Here is a 5,890-nt window from a genome sequence, read left to right on the forward strand (position 1 = left end):
TGGAAACTATGAATAATGGGCTTATTTTTAGTTTAAATTCTCCCACTGACACACACACACACACACACACACACACACGCACGCACACACTCACATACTTGCTTTTCAGTGGGGGTGGAGAAGTTCAAAATGAATGCATAATAACACTTGACCAAGGAGAGAATTAATGAAAATGATATAAGTGCCAAATTTTTTCAGCTAAAATATATGTGCTTGTGTCTGTGTAAGAGAGATAGAGACACAGAAAGACAGAAGGAAGAAGAAAGTGGAAAAAGAGCAAAGGCCGGAAGAAGAGATGGAGAAGTAGGGGCAAAAGAGTAGAGAAAGGGAGAAGAGGAAGAACGAATAAAGATGAAGGATGAGAAGGGAGGGAGGGAGGAAGAGCTCCGCAGCCGAGCTCTGACACAGAGCTCCCTGAGCCTGCAGGCACGTAGTGCCCTCTGGAAGGGGCGTTAAGACGACCTACAAGGCGCTCATCTGCCCTGCAGAGCCCAGGGAGTGGGTGGATGGAGCAGGCACAGACGCCCAGACATCGCCATAGTGCAGGGCAGATGGGGGAGGAGCCACAGGCTGAAGGGGTCAGCCACACAGCTCAGGCTCTCACCTTGCCAGGCTGCCTCAGCCTCTTCGTGGGGCTCCAGGCTCAGGCCCAGGAAAGAGTCAGAGAAATGCCACTGCTCAGCCCCAGGAGTTCTTCAGTTCCCCAAATGATTACACTGCTCCCTCCTCTCTCCTTTTCCCTAGTGACTTCAGAAAAGAGTGCAGAAAACTCTTGATCCCTCACGCTTCAGACAAGATAAGGGGCCAGAGACAAGGAAGTGATGGTATCAGGGAACTTGAGAAGATGTCTGCTCAGGTGTTTGCAGTCTGTCACTGCTGGGTTCTGCGTTCTGGGTTGTGGATTCTGGGTTCTAGGTTCTGGTTTCTGGAGGAGGGTTGGTATCCCCTGTTGAATGGCTCTGCCTCAACCTTGGGGAAGAAGGGCAGAGGCCAGGGCCTCCCCCATGTTGTTTCTGAAGAAATGCAAGGTAAGGTCTGGGCTACTGGAGTTGGGAGAGAGGCAGAGAAACAGGGAGGAAGATAAGGAAGGAAGGTGGCTTGGCAGGACCTGAGGACAAGGGATTTGGCCAAGATGGCCGGGAAAAGGAGTTGCAGAAATAGGGCAAAGCATGGCTCCTGAGCACGACCAAGATCTCTCAGTGAAAAGCTGAGAAAACACCTTGATGAGGGGGTCAAAGATTATTCACATCTCTGAGCTAAGCCTGCTTGTTTCTTCAAGGTTAATGAGGAAAAGGTGAGAAATGCACAGGAGAAGGAAAACTTTGACCAGGCAGCCCCATGACATCACACTGATAGCAGAGGCTGAGCAGGCGGTGTGACATTAAATGTATCTGCTGAATAATTCCCAGGTACCTTCACATAGCTCATGCTTCCACTGACCTAGTTCAATATATTCTTTAGGCCAGGGCTTCCAGTGGGGAGGAAGAACTTGATATGGTCCAGCCTCATCCTTGGAGACTCTCCATGTGAGGAGTCAGCAAGTGAAGGAAGCTATTCCCACTGCAGGTCCTTGTGCACTCCAGGCAGAAGGTGGCATCACAAGGTGGCAAGGACCTGCCTGAGGGGTGGGACTGGACAGGGAGGAAAAAAAGAGAACATGGCATCTGCATTGCAAGGAGCTGGAGTGTATAAACAGGGTCCTATGGGGTGACTTTCTGACCTGATACAGGGTTGGCCTGGTTAGAGAGTCTGGTATCTGGGACCAGGCAAGTGTCCCAGACCCTATGTATTTCCTCCTTAAGTCAACAGTGAGCAAGGGAGAGATTTAAGCAGGGATGTTGTGGGAGATCCTATGGGATGGACAGTGTAGAAAGTTATCCCGAGCAGATGGCAACTGTGTGAACTGCTCCACTCCCATCCCACCCAGGAGGAGGGAAGTCTTGCTCATGGAAAGCTAAATTGCTCGTGGAAAGCTAAACTGCTCCCTGAAAGTCCAAGATAGGAAGGGAGCAGAAGCAAGAATGGAGCAATAAGAACAGAGACTGCTACTGTACATTGACCACAGGACAGGTGCCCTGCACACCTGCCTCACCTCGGGCCCACAAACCTGCCTGTTAGCCCTTGTTATGCTCCTCTGATAGACAGGCAAGCAAGGGGCAGAAGTGTGAGTTTCTCTCCCAAGGTCAAGTGACCATTGCAGTGCTTGTTTCACGGACAAGGAAGCTGAGGCTCAGCACAGTGCTCTCATTTACCCACGATCTCTCAACTAGGAATCAGCAGAGTCTGACTGGAACCCCAAGTGCATCTGACTCCAAAGTCTGTGATTCTACTACGAGACGCAGAGACCCTGAGACAAGATACCTCTCCGGTACTGACAGGGTTCAATTTCAAATAGTCCTGCCTTTTATGGTTTGTGTCTAGATGTCCTCCCAAAGCCAAATGCACTCATAGGTGGGGGTTTTTCAGAGGTGGCTAGATTTAGAGTGGTGTGATGCTGGGATTAAGTGCATGTGATTACTAAATCAGCACACTGATTAGTTGGGTACTGCCCTAAACCCAGTAGCCTAGGTAGAATATAACAGAGGCAGAAAAAAGCTCCTAAGGTCACTTGAACTTGCTGCCTTCTTGCCTGCCTGCTTGTTGTGGACTCTTTCTCCTCTGCAATGTCCCTCTGCCCAGCCACCCTATCTTGGAGCCAGGCAGCTATGGACTGAACCGTCTATAAACTGTGAACCAAATAAAAGATCCTCCTTTAACTGTGGGTATCGGATACTCTCTCAACAACAAGATAAATAACTAAGACACAACCCAAGTAACAATGACAAAATAAATGGCTTTCATTCTTATAACAGTTCATAGTATGTAATATTTTTTTTAGGTCCATAAATATATTAATCCTTACAACCAACAATATTAACAGAAAAAGATGTGTGTGCTCATTTTATGGAAAGGAAGTCGATGATAACTCCGGGCTTTGGGGCTCTAAAAGAGATGTGTCTTCCCCTTCACCATGGATAGATGGACAAATATAGAGCTGGTATTGGGGGTACTACCCTCTCTACAGAGTCTGGAACATGGTTTGGTATAGAAAATGAAACCCAGAGAGGCGTTGGCTCAAAGCTAAGCTCACAGACACTAACAAACCTCTGAAAACAAATATACTTCAATAGATTGCACTCAATTGCATCCCATCACCTTCAGAGGTGACTAACAGGCAGCCCTATGTGCTGGCAGTTCCCTTTCCCCATCTGCTGGGTGTGCAGGGACTTTAAGCCTGGCCCTGACTGAAAAGTGGTTCCTAGACTTTCCAGCATCTTAACGACTCTTGGGTCCCTTGGATATTCCTGAGTCAACCAGAAGAAGGAGGTCAAAGAGGACAAATGGGGGCCATAGCAGGAGAATTTCCCCAGGGCACAGCGGGTACCTCTGTAACAGGGATGACTGAGCGAACAGACTCCTATCCAAAGATCACTACCTACTGCCAAAATGGTCCACGTTCATCATACCCTCACTCCCCACCCCCAACACCCCTCACATGCCCATGGGCTTATGCTGAATGAGTCTGACACATTCTAACACACACACACTCCATGTGCCTGGAACCTACACCAAGTCCCTCGTCCTAGAATGGTGTGTGGTGGTGGTAGAGGAGGTAAGACAATTGCAAAGCAGATAAGATTTTTTAAAAATCATTTCCTAGTTCCTGTAATTGTAGTGTACAGTAAAGAAGTTCATGCTTCTGGTGTCTACATTGATCCAGAATTGCCCAATAACCACCCAAAGAATGTGCCATTTAGCTCCCGTCCCTCCCTCGTCTCTGGGTGGGACACCTCCTGCTGGGCCCCTTCGCTTCTGTTTCCACACCCTGCTCTCAGCCCCACCACACCCTGAGCAGGCATCTGCTTCAGAATCTGTCCAGCCTCTCATGGCCCAGCCTGGACTGACTTGTGTCTGGGGAACTCAGATGCTGGGCCTGGATGCTGCTCCATCCTGAAAGAAGGGGTTTGCACTCAGCCTCCTGGTGCCTTCACCACTTGGAAGTTTCCTCCTCCTCTGTTCTGTCCTTCTGCCCCCAGGTCTCTCTGCCCTGGACTCTTCCCATACAAACCCTCAGGAGGAAGCACTCTATATTGTTCCCTGTGTGTCCCCTCCCACTGACTGCCTTGGGTCTCCATCTGAAACAAGTCTGGCATCTGCGTGGTATGTAAGACAGAGGTGGTGTTTGGGTGAGAACTTGCCCTTGGTAAGAGTTCTCAGAGAGAGTTCTTTTCCCTCAAAAAGAGTGGCTTCCACCCTTTGCTTTCTCAGTGAATTTATTGAGGTGGGCAGAGGAAAAACTAAAAACAGGCGAGGGTAAACTGGGGAAAGATCAAGGCTAAATTCTACCCCAATAAGGGTGCTGCTGGGAGAAACCACAGGGACCTGACTTAATGTATGCTTCCAGGAAAGGGTCTGACTTTCCATTTGGAGTTTTAATAGCCACAATGACATTTGGGATGATTAGCATCCACATCCTGAGCCCAACCTGTGTTATTTGCTATAGCTCCATGGCCCCATGGCCTCCTCTCCCCGTGGCAAGAGGCCATTGTTTTTTGCAGAATAGAAACATTGGTGGTATACAGCCTAGCCCTAGAGTCTGGGGACACTCGGTGCCTGGAGTGCAGGGCCAGCCTCTTCTGACCTAATCAGAGAGGCCACACACCTGTCCTTGTCTGGGGGTTTCCGGGGCCCTGGGACTCACCATGGTTGGGGAGCTTCACCGTCTTCCTGTTCAGCATTAGAGGGTGACCCATGTGCCCAGGTCTGCTGCTGCCATCTCTCTTTCTTCTATGCCAGCTGCAGGCCCTGCCAGTGGCACCCAGATAGTGGCATTCAAAGATGGTGCTTGTATTAGAAATAATCTGCTATACTTCCGGGTTAAAAAAAATTGATAAATGGATTTATTCTGTTTTATTTCTTTTTCAGATTATACAAATGAGTAGAAGGATATTAGAAGTTAGATTTTTAAAATGGCAGATAGGGAAACAATAACAGGAGTATTATACCTCAGTCTCTGAATTAGTTCTTAGAGAGACAACTTCTGTCAATGAGAAACAACCATGAATGACTTTACATGAGCACGAAATAAAGTTCCATCTCACTTGGCCCATTATGGAGCATGGGGTTTGCTTGTCACAGGAGTCAGCGTTACCCTGAAGAATATCCTCTGTGTGTCCATCAGTGTTTGTGTAAAGGCAGGAGTACACACATCAGGAGACGCTGATATCTAAGCTGGTTTGGGAAACTGGTAGATTAAACAGGTTTATTTTGAATCCACCTGAAACCTAAAATACTCATCTTTAACCCTGATATGTTCTGCTAATATGTATAGTGATGTTATGGTTTGTCTGTGTGTCCCCTCAAAGCCTCATTCGGCCATGGGGCAGGCTTTTAAAGTCTGATTGATTAGGGGTGTGAGAGCTGCACCCGCCCTGGGGTGGATAGTTTGCATATGTAAGGGAGAGGAAAAGGGTGCTTGAGGCGATTCCTCCCCCATTCCTTCCTGGTGTGTGGTTGTGTCTTTTGCTGTTGTCTGCCACCATGAGCTGTAGCTCTCTGCCATGTGCCAGTCTGCCTTGTAATCTGCCAAGTATGGACTGAAACCTCCACAAACTGTAAGCAAAATAAACCTTTCTTTCCTTAATTTTGAGCGTCAGGTATTTTGTGCCAGCAGCAAAAAAAAAAAAAAAAAAAAAGTAACCAAGACAAGTGAGTAATGGAAGACAGGGAGGAAAAGAAGCATTAAATAACACAAAACCTGGTCTGGAGGTCTAAAGCAACAGTCATAACCACCTCCTTCCACCACCCATTCCACTTTCCATCTCTTCTACCAGCTCCTCATATAGGCAGA

This window comes from Chinchilla lanigera, unplaced genomic scaffold (genome assembly GCF_000276665.1).
Source record: "Chinchilla lanigera isolate Chin_1 unplaced genomic scaffold, ChiLan1.0 scaffold00093, whole genome shotgun sequence".
Classification (NCBI taxonomy): Eukaryota; Metazoa; Chordata; class Mammalia; order Rodentia; family Chinchillidae; genus Chinchilla; species Chinchilla lanigera.